The sequence below is a fragment of the Pan paniscus genome, chromosome 8, assembly GCF_029289425.2.
Source record: "Pan paniscus chromosome 8, NHGRI_mPanPan1-v2.0_pri, whole genome shotgun sequence".
NCBI classification, from domain to species: Eukaryota; Metazoa; Chordata; class Mammalia; order Primates; family Hominidae; genus Pan; species Pan paniscus.
In genome coordinates, this window is record NC_073257.2 from 59,071,722 (window position 1) to 59,086,951 (window position 15,230).

Consider the following 15,230-nt stretch of genomic DNA (forward strand, 5'->3'; position numbering starts at 1 on the left):
CTCCATTGCTCTAGATAGGAGGTGGTGGTCAGAGTGGGATACTGTGAGGGTTGCAGTCCTTGGACCTGACAAGGTCTAAGGTCTGATCATGGAGGGAGGAGGAAGCTGAGGTAGGGCATAGGACAAGAATGGGCTTCATGAGACCAAAAGGATGTTAGAAGGATTATTTACCCGGATACTGACATCTCCAAGAAGTAAGAGGCCTAGTGTGAAGAAGTTACAACATCCTAAGCTCTTCAGGGATAAGGGAAGCATGCGCCATGTAGGTAGCCTCCCTAGTCCAGCACCCAGTATATAGCCTATGCAGAGTGAATACCTGGGGGCTGCTGGGGGTGATAACAAGGTCCCTGTGACAGGACCTGAAGCCTGGGGGTCTCGGTGACAGGAGTGGGCCTAGTTTTTTGATGTAGAATTGAGCCTTGCATGCACCGGTGGGATCATATTGAAAAGAAACCCTCCAAGACTAGAGGAAGATGCATCCTCTGACAATGTAGTCTCTGTAGGCGTCCCAAGTAGCTGGGCTGGGGATTAGATGGGCTCCAAGGCATTTCCTCAGGTGGCAATGGGCGGATCCCTGGGAAGGCAAAGCTGTGCAGGAAGAAAATGGCAAGATGCTACCTTCCCTCAGGGAAAGCCCCTTTCCCGGGAGCAGGGAAGGCGAGGCAGTTTAGGCTGGGTCAGTTTGTCCCTGCCCTCAGAGTCTGTTGGTCCCGGAAAAAGAGGGCCTTATTTTATTTATTTTTCTTTGAGTCAGTGTCTTGCTCTGTCGCCCAGGCTGGAGTGCAGTGGCTCGATCTCAGCTCACTACAACCTCTGCCTCCCAGGCTCAAGCGATCGTCCCGCCTCAGCCTCCAGAGTAGCTGGGACCACAGGGACCACAGGCGCCCCGCCACGACGCTGGCTTTATTTTTATTTATTTATTTATTTATTTATTTTTTGAGAGACGTAGCCTCCCTATGTTGCCCAGATTGGTCTGGAACTCCTGGGCTCAAGCAATCCTCCTGCCTCGGCCTCCCAAAGGGCTGGGATTACAGGCGTGATCCACCGCTTCTGGCTAAAAGAGGGCTATAGGGCACCCCCAGAACGCGAGATCTCCCTCGTCTGTCATCTTTACAGAGGAGGAAGTGGACTCCCAATCCAGCCATAGTCCATTCGCCCCGGGCACGGTGACTCCGGGGCGGCCAGAACCAAATGTGTCTCCTGGCTTTTGCACGGCATCAAGTAACCCGCGCCAGGCCGCACAGCTGCCCTGGCCTTCAGCAAGGACTCCGCGAGCGAGGTGCAAGCTGCTGGGGAGTGCCACAGCAGGAGCTGAGGCAGCGGATACCGAGGGCGGGGTGGGGCTGAATTGGGAGGGACGCGGACCCGGTGGAACGCACTGCGCAGACGGCGCCGGCGCCAGCACTGGGCTGTTGACGAGTCTTTCTTCCAGCTGTCCCCTGAAAGTCGTCCAGGCGGCGGTCCCTTTTTTTCTGCCTTTTTGTTTCCCTCCGGCGAGTCGGCGCGAGGGTGAATTTCCGTTTCCGGCGGTGTCCAAGCGGACCTAAGGAGTCGCAGTTGTGAACAGGTTCGGTGCCGCGGGCTGGGGTAGGCGGCGGTTGGGTCCGTGGCTCTGGGGCACTGGGAAGATCGCGAGTCGTGCGCGTGGGAAGGTCCTCCCCCGGTCCTCCGGGTCATCTTTGCTCCCGAGGAGCGGCATATTTCGCATCTGCCTGAGGTGTGCCCGGGGGTCGTTGGGAGAGTGACGGGATGAATCCCTGCAGAGAGCCCGGACTGGGAGGGAAGGTGTCGGGGAGACGTCGTTTCCTGGCGACGTGGTCCCGGCAGGCGACTTAGACCTGAGCCGAATCTGTTGACCCCAAATTGTGCTTTTCCCACCAAGAAGAAAAGGGAGAGAAACAGTACAAGTTCGGCAGTAAAATATAGTAGAGAAGCAATATAACCTCTGAAATCACACAGCTATTCAGTTTCAAAGCGTTCCTAGTGCCCAGCTCTCCTAACTCCCGGCCAGTGTTCCTTGACATATGGTGATATATAAAGACTTTCTGTTTCCGCTCGTGTGTGTGTCTGTGGGAAGCCTCTGACTCACTTCTGTGCTCCAGTAGCACCCTGTGCAGCCTTGCAATGTAGCCCTTATTGCATGGCACGGAAGATACTAGTTTGGATTTTCTCTGCCAATCAGACCATAGCTATATCCATTTTCTGGCACAGTGGCTAGCACATCACAGACAGACACAAACGTTTATTAAACGGAATGAATACAGGACCTTAACTGAATGAAATGGCACCCTGCTCCGCTTTTTCTCAATCAAGCTGTCAGATTTTATGCAGCCCGATATTCCAAAAAAAACTCACAGATTCAGTGACTACCAATTTATTGGCCACAGATTCCCAGGTACCTCAGAAATCACTGGAAGGGTCTCTGTAAGTCCATGGGGTCTCCAGGCATCATCTAGAACCAGTCATATCTCACACATACAGATATTGCTATTTTTCAAATGTATGTAGATGAGCTGTAATTTAGAAGTTTTAGAGTCAACAGGTACTAAAAGTAATACTGCGATCCTATTGGAAGTTCATAAAAACGTTTTAAATTTTTTATTGAAATTTAAGTTTTAGTTTAAGTTAGGAAACCACTTCGTTAGTCCAGCCGACGTCTAGGTCTGAGCTGTCCAGTATGGTAGCCGCATGTGACTATTTAGAGTTAGAATGAAATTAATTAAGAATTCATTTTTTCAGTTTCTCTGAAGTACATTTTAAGTAACCACATGTGGCTAATGGCTAAATGGCTGAAAAGTACAGATATAGAATATTTCCATCCTTGCAGAAATAGGTACTGGTGATGTTGACACTTGAGATGAATAAAAAGTAACTTAACCATAGAATGTAACCTTAGCAGAGGTAACTCATCTAATTTATAGCATAACAGAGAGAAATGCAATTGGGGATGGTTAAGCAGTTTCTACCCTTGTTCAGTGAACAAATACATCATCTCTTCATAAAGAAATAAATGAAATTTAATGTTTTTCCCTGGGTATTGCCTGGATTGTAAAATGCTTCTCCCACCTCCTTACCCCAACCTTCTTCCTTGTAGGTTAGAGTTACTTGTTATTGGTAAATAGCCACTATGGAGACTAAGGACCAGAAGAAACACAGAAAGAAAAACAGTGGACCCAAAGCTGCAAAGAAAAAGAAGTGGCATCTGCAGGATCTCCAGCTAGGAGACGAAGAAAATGCTCAGAAGAGAAATGCCAATGCTTTTGCAGTTCAGTCTGCTGTGTGGATGTCTCGATCCTTTCACAGGTGTGTTTAGCTACAGTCTGATGGTTCTTCCATTGAATCTTTTTAAATAGTTAGGAGTCTCTCATGGGTGACATTTGGATTCACAAGTCTAGTCCAGCTCCAAAGGACATGGAGATGCATGCTGTGTGGCTTTTACTAAAACGTGAGAAGACTTGCCATAGAAGCTGCCTTGCCTCCAGCATCTGCACACTGGTTGGCGTTTCTTGCCCAAGATACAAGAATTTATAGAATTTGATTCTTCCTAAACTTTGAACTGTTTCTATGGTGATAAGTGTGCTTTTTCCCTCTGGATATGTTTTACAAAGTTGTAATATAAAATACAAAAATTACAATATGTAATACTAACATAGCTTTATTTAGTGAGTCCTTATGATATTCTTAGCAGTGTACTTTAAACGTTATTCAACTAAATCCTTCCAGCAGCCTTACCAGAGTAGGAATCATTCTTGCCCTCATTTTATGGACAAGAAAACTGAGGTCAAGATAACAAGTTACCTCCAATCATACAACCAGTAAGTCGGAGAGCCAAATTTAACTCCAGAACCTCTGCTCTTATCTGTTATGATGCACTGCCTCAGTATTTACCTTTTGGTTTTTAAAAAACTATAAAAATCATTCATAAAACAGTCAGATTTAAGGAGTGTTTAATTTTCAACTCTATACTATTGAAGTCATCTTGTTACATCTTTATTGAACAGCAATTGATTTGGATAGGGGTCAGAAGTTAATAATTGACAAGTTACTTATATTTTTATATTGTGTTGTACTCTCTATAAAATATACTAAAGTACTCATATCTGTAATTATACTAAAAAAAAGTCTACTTATAAGGTTGATACCTTTTACTCTATTTTAAAAGTGAGTTTACTTTTTTTTTTCTTTTTTAAATAAATAGGACTCTGGATTTGAAGACACAAAAGCATCATATTCCAGTGGTTGATGGAACTCCACTAGAGCCGCCACCAATAGTGGTAGTGGTGACGGGGCCTCCAAAGTTGGAAAGAGCACTTTGATATAATGCCTCATTCGGAACTTCACCTGGCAGAAGTTCACCGAGATCAGAGGCCCTGTGACGATCGTGTCAGGTAGGAGATGCCGCCACAGACACAGACTTGGCGTGGCTGTTGTCATCTGAGGGACATGCGTGTGTTTGTTGTTTTCTTGAGTGGAACATGTTAAATATTGTCATATGATGTTACCTCTCTCTTACTTTTACTAAGTTAGCTATAACTTCATAAAAGGATAAGTTCCCAGAGATAAGGATGTGATACATACCTTATCCTGACTGCTCTATGGCTTTGCCAAGCATGTTCCTTGGAAGGGCCTGACAGGCCTGGTCACTGCGAACACACCATTTAACAGACAGCACGTACCTCCTATGTGCCAGGTGCACATGCTTGCCCTTATGAAGCCACATGCTGGTGGAAGTGCGCGTTTTCTCTTTTTCCTATGAGAATTTGTCTGCTTTGGGAGATGGTGACCTTTCCAAGTTTGAGGGAAGATGAAACAAACGTCCAGTGGTAGAATGGCAATGTACGCTCTGAAATCTCTTATTATTGCAGTAATATAGTTGGATTGAGGCTTTTCTTTATCTTTGGCGCATCCATATTTTATTTCCCTTTTTTTGAGACAGAGTCTTGCTCTGTGGCACAGGCTGGAATGCAGTGGTGTGATTACAGCTCACTGCAGCCTCAACCTCCCAGGCTCAAGCAATCCTCCTACCTTAGTCTCCTGTGAGTAGTGTATGCCACCATGCCTGGCTAATTTTTCTTTTTTTTCCTTTTTTTAAATTTTTATGTTTTTGTAGAGATGGGATTTCCCCATGTGGCCCAGGCTAGTCTCAAAACTCCTGGGCTCAAGGGATCCACCTGCCCTGGTCTCCCAAGGTGCCAGGACTACAGGCATGAGCCACTGTGCCCAGCCAATATTTTCTTGATCATTTTCTTATTACCTTAATTTAGAAATAATTATCATTGTAAATATTCTGTTGCATTATGTTTGAGGATGTTTTTAGCGATAGTGGGAATACAGGAAATTTTGATAGAGGTGAAGACATTGGCCTGCAGCTGAACAGCAAGATCATGGTTATCGTGGACCTGTCTAGTCAGAATTTTCCCTGTTTTGAGCACTTTTATTCATCTGGGTAGGCTTTTGATATGATCTAAATTTAGAACACAGGAAGAAAAACAGGATGGAATTTATTTTACCAGTTTTTGCCTATAAAAATGAACTTCTGGTACACTCCTGTAAACGTATGTGGTGTTTTACTGGATGCAATTAAAAAATGAAAATTAAGAGTTGATGGTTAGAGTTTTTTCAGGGTCTTTTTAAAGTAAAATTTTCATCTTTTCACTTATAGGTAAAAAGCGCAGACTCACCATTATTGAATGTGGGTGTGACATTAACGTGATGATTGATCTGGCTAAAGTAGCAGATCTGGTAAGTCAGCAGGGGCAGCCTGGGGTGCTGATGGAGACTTACAGCATTGTGATAGGTTATTTACCCCATGATGAAGGGAAGAGAATTTTATGATTATTAAAAGGATCATCGTCATTATCAGGGATATAGTAGATGTGATTGAATTGATGATGATAATAATAATAGTAATAAATGTTGTCATATTAATAATACAAATGGAATGTGCACAATGAAATGTGTTCCAAAATCTAAAAGCAAATCACAGGATGGAGAAAACCTTTAATGAACACAGCTAATAAGAGCTCATTTACATGCATACATATATATGTACAAATATATCATAGTAAGTACCATTTCTTCTTGGATCCTTCCTGGCACTGTGCTAACTGCTTTCTACAAATTTAGCTTACATAAACCCTTGATACACCCTTGAGGTGAGTAGGTATTATCTATAGTTTACATAAGATGAAATAGAGCCTCCCAGCAGTTAAGTAACTTGTGTGAAGATGGGACCCTTGTTCCTGATGGTTCTAGAACCTTCATCCTTAATGATAATGCTAAAGTAAGTACATGAATTGCCTGAAGAAGTGGTCAGAGTTTATCAATAGAAAATTCAGACAGTACTCAGCGTGTGGAAAATGTACATGCTCTTGCATTTATGGAAATAATAATGTTCACTATTTCTGATATTCTATGAACTATCTTTTACATTAGCAAAAAAAAAAAAAAAAAAAAAAAAGGCCAGGCACAGTGGCTCATGCCTGTAATCCCAGCACTTTGGGAGACCGAAGTGGGCGAATCACCTGAGGTCGGGAGTTCGAGACCAGCCTGACCAACATGCAGAAACCCCGTCTCTACTAAAAATACAAAATTAGCCGGGTGAGGTGGTGCATGCCTGTAATCCCAGTTACTTAGGAGGCTGAGGCAGGAGAATCGCTTCAACCCAGGAGATGGAGGTTGCGGTAAGGCGAGATCGCGCCATCGCACTCTAGCCTGGGCAACAAGAGTGAAATTCTGTCTCAAAAAAAAAAAATTAGCAAAAAAATAAGCCATATTGATTAGGAAGTGTCGGGTGACAGATACCTTGTTTTTTTCATTTTTATTTAGTTTTTTCTAGAGCTACAGATTTTATACTTTGGCCTAGGAAGACTCCTAAAATATAAAGGAAAAAGTAATACAGATTTTAAAGTTGTGCCATTGTAATGTCAGAAAACTAAATAACATTCAAATTTTGAACATGTAATGCTACTATTAGTAAAAATAAGTGTAATTAATGTAAAGTTGTGTAAAGATTACTAAACTTGTATACTTGAAATGATTGAATAGTTCATAGAAGTCATTTGTTTCTCTTTTATTTAAAATGTAGCAAGTTTCTAATTTTAAATACATACATATTAAGAGATGCATTTACATTTTTTTATTTTTAGTTATTATGGATACATAATAGTTGTACATATTTATGGGGTACACGTAGTATTTTGATAGAAGCATACAATGTGTGATGATCAAATCAGGGTAATTCAGAGATCCGTCACTTCAAACATTTATCATTTATTTGTGTTAGGAACATTTTAATTTCATTCTTTTAGTTATTCTGAATTATATAATAAATTATAGTCACCCTATTGTGCTGTTGGACACTAGAATTTATTCTATCTAACTGTGTTTTTGTACCTGTTAACCTTTCCCTCTTTGTCCCTCCGTCCCTGCTCCCCTTCCCAGCCTCTTAACCATCATTGAGAGAGATGCCTATGTAAATCTTAAGATTTTCAAAAGGAGCACACACATTTGGTAAAGCACTCTAACTGTAATGCACGGTACACACAATGTGCATTTTCTCTTTCCTTGCTGTAACCTCTGGTCTCTCAGGTCCCTGCAGAGCAGTATCCTTCCAGATACATATAAACACACATGCCACCCTTTAAAAGCACAAACGGTAGCTTATTTTATACACTGTTCTATGCTTTGCTTTTTTCATGTAATATATCTTGAAGGTATATAATCAGTAAGTACTGTAGCTCTGCCTCCTTCTTTTTAATATAACATTCCATTCTGTGGATGCACCATAATTTATTTAGTCTAGCTTATGTTGATTGCTCTGCTCTGGGTTGTCAAAGCCTCCTGAGTACAGCAGAGGCACACACAATACGTGGATTTGGGTGTGTACGTGCGTGTGTGGATTAGGGGAGTAACACTGGCTTAGATGGCAAAGATTGGCAGCTGAGGGACTGTTTGCTCCCTTTTATTCCTGACCCTACAACCAGCTGCTTGTCCCTTGGCACTCTGGCATCAGATGTGGTGTGAGGATATTCCACCTGTTCTTTGAGCTGGTCCAGTGTTGCTGGAGAGCTCTGCTTGCTGCCTTGGTCTGCAGTGGCAGCTGTGCTTTCCTACAAGCCCAACTTCATATATTCTGTGGTTTTGGGTTTTGAATGTTTCCTAGTTTAATCAAGGATGGGCATTTCTGTTTCCATTTTGTGTTATTTTTAGTTATCCATGGAAAGATAAAAACAGAACTATCTTTAATATTAAAATTACAAGTTTCCAGGAATCAGTTCTGAAATTATTTTGCATCTTTGAAGTGTCTTAAATTTTAAAAATTGGTCTTGGCCAGGCGTGGTGGCTCACGCCTGTAATCCCAGCACTTCGGAGGCCAAGGCAGGCAGATCACGGGGTCAGGAGATCGAGACCATCCTGGTGAACACTGTGAAACCCCGTCTCTACTAAAAAAATACAAAAAAACTAGCCGGGCATGGTGGTGGGCGCCTGTAGTCCCAGCTACTCAGGAGGCTGAGGCAGAAGAATGGCATGAATCCGGGGGGCAGAGCTTGCACTGAGCCGAGATCGAGCCACTGCACTCCAGCCTGGGCAACAGAGCGAGACTCTGTCTCAAAAAAAAAAAAAAAAAAAATTGGGCTTATCTGCTTATATTTTCTTATAGACTACCATTCATCATAATCTTTCTGTTTTTTTACTTAATTCTAAACTGGTAGCTATTTCAAATATTTCTGAGCAATTGAGTTATACAAATTAACATACAAGATAGAGGTTTCCATTGCATACTTCCCAGCAAAAAAACAGATTTTTTTTTTTTTTTTCTGTGAGGAGATTGAAAGAAGAGGTTGGTTTTCTGTACCTATTTAATATATTTCATTGATTATCACTTTCTTCCCATTCTTTGGATGTCAGAGACCTGTTATTTGGCTTAAAAATACATTATAGAAAACTTCATTTCTTTAAATTAGGATTTCTTAGGTAAGGGCCAGGTTAGACCCAGCCTTTTCTGAGTTACTTCTCATGCATTAGAATTCTTAAAATGGATGTTTATATCCTAGTGGCCTTGTCTTATGGTTGCCTTTTAGAGCAAGTCAGAGGGTGGTGGTTTCTCTGTCTGGGTGATGCCTGTGTAGTCATTTGATTTAGTCTGGAGTGGGACTTTTCTGTCAAGGGCCAGATAGCTAATATTTTCAGCTTTGTGGATCATATCTTCTGCAGCTACTTAGCTCTGCAGTTGTAGTGCACAGGCAGCCATAGACAATATGTAAATGAATTAATGTGGCTATGTTCCAATAAAACTTTAGTTACAAACACAGGTGATGGGCTGGATTTGGCCCGTGGGCCAGTTGCCAACCCCTAGTGTAGGTGGTCTGTTTTGGTAGTTTCTTCGAGAAATAATGTGTTGTGCTTGTAGGTACTGATGCTTATAGATGCCAGCTTTGGGTTTGAAATGGAAATGTTTGAGTTTCTAAACATCTGTCAAGCACATGGCTTTCCTAAAATTCTGGGAGATCTCACCCACCTCGACTCCTTCAAGCATAATAAGCAACTGAAGAAGACAAAGAAGCGATTAAAACACAGGTTCTGGACAGAAGTTTACCAGGTAGGAAGAGAAATAATTGTTAGAAACTAACAGTATAATCCTTTAAAAACAGACTAAAGAGGCCAGGCACAGTGGCTCACGCCTGTAATCCCAGCACTGTGGGAGGCAGAGTCAGGTGGATCACTTGAGGCCAGGAGTTTTGAGCTCAGGGCAATATGGCCAAACCCTGTCTCTACTCAAAAGGCAAAAATTAGTCAGGTGTGGTGGCATGCACCTGTAATCCCAGCTACTAGGGAGGCTGAGACGTGAGAATTGCTCAAAGCTGGGAGGCAGAGGGTGGAGTGAGCTGAGAGTGCACCACTGCACTCCAGCCTGGGTGACAGAGTGAGACTCCATCTCAAACAAACAAACAAACAAACAAAAAGACTGAAGAGACATTACTAAATGTCTCTCTAGGAATTGCCTCCTGAATTCCCTTTGTGTATGTGTTCCCAGTCTCTGGAAGGTTCCCTCAAGAGAGTGGTTATTCTGGGCCTCTTGGTGTATCTCATTTGTCTCCGTACCTGCTGCACCAGGCAATGTCTGGGTGTTTTGGAGTCGGGACTTAATAGAGTACATCAGAAGTTTCTCCCAGTTACAGGACCAGGCACTGCCCCTTCCTTTCCATACTGCTGTGGTCCATCGGCCACAGAACCGTTTCTGTGCTCAGAGGCCTCACCTCCCTCTCCTCACCATACTTAGATGGATGCCCCTGCTCGGCCGCAGAGCGGTCTGCCTCTGTGGGATTCTAATAAGTCCTGAAAGAAGCCAGCAAGGCTCTGGAAGCCTCAGGACAGTGGCTTTGCTGGAAGTCTCCCTTCTTAGGATTGCTTCTTGTTTAGAGCTTTTATTTTGTTGCAGTATTGACGAGAATTTAATTGAAATTTAATTTTTAATTTTCCTTTAATGTTTAGGTTGCCAAACTGTTCTACCTTTCTGGAATGGTGCATGGAGAATATCAAAACCAAGAAATCCACAATCTGGGCCATTTTATTACAGTTATGAAGTTTAGGCCTCTCATGGCAAACTTTTCACCCTTATATCCTGGCAGACAGTTAAAAAGTGATTGTAAACTTTTTCTTCCTGGGCCATATATTTCAAAGCTAAAAAGGCTAGAAAAAGAACAGTGATAGGATTTATTTTGTGCCTATTTGAATAGTGGGGGTAGAAGTGTAGTTGATGGAAAATGTCTACTTATATCATTGCTCAAAGATGCTGTGCCTTTGGGAGTAAATTAATTATGAGATGTTTAGGAAAATGGGAGGACTTGGAAGCATTTAAGGCTACAGGATGTGGCCCCATCCTACGTTCAGCCTCAGTTTTCAGTGATGCCGCCTTCGTGCCCGGGTGCTGGAGTCCTTCGTGCGTGCCTTCAGTTTCCTTCCTTTGTGCTCTTCTTTGTGCTGTGATTTTCTCAGCCTGGAATACCCTTTTTCCACCTGCCAGAATCCAAGCCACAGTACAAATCCCAGAGCACAGGCTCACCCTCTTCCAGAAACGGATTTTCTGAATGTGTTCTTCACTCTTCCCTGACCCCAGGTGGACGTCATCTCCCATCTGGTGTCTTATGGAATGAATGTCACTTTCAGCCTAGAGACACAGTTGTGTGCCTGCCCCTTTTCCTCTGCTGGATGGTGAACGGTGCTTCCTTATTTCTGCACTTTCTAGTTCCTAAGTGATGTGCTTAGTGGACAAGAGTGTGATGAGTCATTGACACATGAAAGGAGGTATAGGAACTTTGGCATTCATTTCTGCTGTATGATTGAGTTTATTTTTCTAGGATGGAAGATTTGACAAACCCGGAGGATATCCAAACAAACATCAAATGTGACCTGCAGGTATCACTTTATGGTTATTTAAGAGGAGCACACTTGAAAAATAAAAGCCAAATTCACATGCCAGGTATTCTCTTGTTGTAGAACATACGAGAATTGCACATAGGATTCTTGGGATGGCTTCATTTCTCAGGAAAAATGAAAAATGACCAAACAAGGGAAGATGGCCTTGCTGGAGGTTTTAAAAGTAAGCCAGCTATGTGTAGGCCTGCAAAGGTGTTATGAAATCCCTCTTCTCTGACCTCTTGTAGCTAGAGGGCCACTGTTCCAGTGTGGCACAATGCCCTTCTTCAGGGTCATGGGTTAAGCCCTTGGACTGTGGATCGTTTTTAACCCCCCAGTCAACAGTAGATACTTACTGACTTCTTGTCAGTTGAAGCTGGCTTTTTGGGTCCTGTCTTCCAGGGGTAGAACATTTTGCCATGAGTGACATCAGTTTCCTCCCAGACCCTTGTGTTCTTCCTGAATAACAAAAGAAGTGCTGTTTAAATAAGAAGGAGCAGCTGGTTTATGCGCCTGTTTCTGGAGTTGAGGGTGTGCTGTATGACAAAGACACTGTCTGTGTTGACCTTGGTGGCAGCCACGGTTTTCAGGCATCAGTGAGGCAGGAGTCTTTGCTCTGAACTCTCATTATTCTTTCCTAATCTATTTTTTAATCAAAAAAAGTAATGTACTCAGCTTTCATTTATTGAAGATTTTTCTCTTGTACTTATAATAAAGGCCCAAATGCATATTGTCAATATGTAGAATAAAAAGAATACCATTTTTTCATTGTACCAAGCAGAAGAGTCCTGTCCTCCATGCCTCCTTTATCCGTGGCTCCAGCGCGGGCACTGCTGCCAGTGTGGCACCTGCACGGCTTATTTTCGTTTCTACAAAATCAGTGTGCTTTCCAGCTCTCGTTTGTCTTTTTCTTTTTCTCAATCACAGTGGTCTCCTCATTATTTTAAAGTGGATTTCCAATATTTATTTCTTAGTTCTGTAGTTGAATTTTATTGGGTTAAAAGCAGGGTTATTTAAAAATGTTAGAAAAGCTAGCACTGTTGTAGCACTGGAACTGAGGTTTTTCTAGCTAAGTGTTTAGGTTATCAGGTTATATACTCACTGAGCTTTGGAAAAGTTTAATGGAGATGGGGATCCATTTCAAGCTTTGTTATAAGGATTTTCTTCTCTGGTGTCTGTGGCATTAAGAAAGGTTCTCAGGAAATGTGTCTAAGATAATTTTGAGAAACTGAGTGAAACCAGTGTCTCTCCAGGATCTTTGTGCTTTCCTCACGTGCCCTTTCTTGGTGGCCTTGATAGGACAAGGTGGGGCTCACCTATGAGCTGGTCCAGAGTCTCATCTCCACCTACTCCACCATTGATGCCAAGATGGCTTTAAGTCGAGTGATGCTGCTTTCCAATTCCAAACCACTTGGGTCAGAGGCTATAGATAATCAAGGGTAAGTCTGCTTTTTTTCTATTTTTAATAAAAAGATATATTACAGAAGATCATATCACCCATAATTCTGCCATCATAACACATTTTGGTGGGATTCATTCTATGTCGTTTTGTTTTTCTTTGTGTGTGCATGTGTCTCTGAGGGCTCTTCACTTACCTGACATTACAAGGGAGTCTTATCTTGAAAAAAATACAGGATGCATTTTTCAACAGACTTCAAATATTCCTCAAATACCATGCCATGTTCCATAGGTTGCTTTTTTGGTTTTTCAGAGACCTGAGGCCACTTGGCTTTCTTTTGATGGCTGAAACACTAGAGCAGAGTCAGGGAGTTTGTGGCTGTCCAGAAGCCACATGCCTTGTCTCTGAAAGTTTTATTTAGATTATGTTGTATTATCTCCCATGGGTAGGTTTCCACTGATGTGTGGCTTATGTGAATTATTTTTCAGTCTGGGTTGGGAATTTGTATACCTTTATGCTTAGTGGATGTTTGCAAAACATTGATTTTGTTGTATTGATTTATGACTCCCAGTAAAATTTATCTGAAAATTTTGAGATAACGTAGTATGTAATTTGTTACAATGTGCATAAACTACCTACCACAGTGCCTGACATAATGAGTGTTATTAGCTATTTTCATTTTTGCATATCCTTCTAGTCATCCTTGTCTACAAGAATACTCTCTTCTAATATAGCTACAGGTAAAATACATAATTTTATTTCTATATTCTGAGGATTTTTTTTCTATACAGTCTTTATGTAATCATGATTTTATTGTTACCAGTGTTTTTTTGTTATTGTGGTTTCTTTGTTTTTGTTTTTGTTTTTGTTTTTGTTTTGAGATAAGGTCTCACTTTGTCTCCCAGGCTGGAGTGCAGTGGCGTGATCTTGGCTCACTGCAGCCTTAAACTCCCAGGCTCAAGTGATCCTCCTGCTTCAGCCCCGCAAGTAGCTAGGACTACAGGAGTGCACCATCACTCCCGGCTAATTTTTTTTGTTCTGTTCTAGGGACGAGTTCTCACTATGTTGCCTAGGCTGGTCTCGAACTCCTGGGCTCAAGCAATCCTCCCGACTTGGCCTCCCAAAATCCTGGGATTACATATGTGAGCCACTATGCCTGGCCTGGTATTCCTGTATTCTAACTTACCCATCTCTTATGGTATGATTTTTAGTTTTTTCTAATTTATGTTTTCATACTTTTATCTATTGTGCTACGTTAAAAAGCTTCATATAGTTTTCTTTCATCCAGTGATTTTAGCCCCCTGATAATCTTCTCTATCAGTTATGGCACTGATGACTCAAAATGGATGTTATTCCTCTGTCATTCCTTCTAAGTTTGTTACCTGGCATTTTTAACAAAGAGCTTTCTCTTCTCCCCTTTGTTTCAGCATCACGGCTGACTAATGCACTTGCGTTTTATTCCATGGGTTATTTTCCATCACTGTCATTGTTCTTTCTGATGCCTATGCTGTCCCAGATTCAGCTGCGGGAGCCTTCGGCCTGTCTCCTGTGTCCCTTCAACTGTCTCTGTTAGTCTTTGAGCATTTCTTACTTTCTGACAGAACCAGAGGATCCAGGCTCATTTTGTCCTCTTCCTGCCTTGGGCCTGGACTCAGCCATTTCTCTTAAGGATCATGCGTTTTTAGCTTAGAAATTAATCAGCTTTCCAGAAGATCTACAAAACCCTAACTTCCCTTTTGAGCAATTTTTTTCTAAAATTAGATTTTTTTTTAAGGGTTATTCCTTTATTCTCTCTATAAGTTCTTTTGAAGTGTGGTGTTAGGGAACCATGCCTGAGTTTCCTTATTAACTCTTCCGGTGTTTATCAGATCATTTTTTCCCTACGCTATGTCATCTTAAACATCTTAAGCAATTCATTGACATTTTCTGTTTCTTTGTATTTTCACTGACTATATTGCCACTTCTAGATTAGCTGATACAAATTGAATTATTTTGCATATCCTTGGTGATATAGGCTGTTGATGCCAAAGGAGGAAAAACAAATGGACTTGAAAACTGGTTGAATGCGTCGGAAAGCCATTTTTGGAGATGATTCTGTGCGAACATCTTCTCTCCTTTCTCGATCTCTTAATTTTTTTTTTCTTACCCAAATATATACCGGCTGATTTTGTCTTTGTAGAAGATCCAAGGTCTTTGGTTTAGAGATATATTCTCTTAATGTTAACTGGTATTAGAATACTCTTTTCTGTATTTTATTTCAATGCATTTAAAAAATAGAAATGATTGTATTTTCTTTTAACTTGTGAAGTAGAGCATGGCATACAAATTTTGTATTCTCATTATTTCAAAGAATTTCCTTCTTAGTGTACAAGTTGTATTCAGCACATAAAGTCCATCCAGCTTTGTTGTAGAT

General features: G+C 41.7%; 2 protein-coding genes and 1 pseudogene across 8 annotated transcripts in view; all 3 read left to right on the forward strand.

The window, feature by feature from the left end:
• TIMM23 (translocase of inner mitochondrial membrane 23) overlaps positions 1–15,230 on the forward strand; it is a 253,508-nt gene that overhangs the window by 223,285 nt on the left and 14,993 nt on the right. The gene's annotated exons all lie outside the window — the stretch shown is intronic.
• Positions 1–15,230, forward strand: part of LOC100969124 (anthrax toxin receptor-like) — a 748,177-nt gene that overhangs the window by 76,395 nt on the left and 656,552 nt on the right.
• Positions 1,580–10,765, forward strand: LOC134731129 (ribosome biogenesis protein BMS1 homolog; annotated as a pseudogene).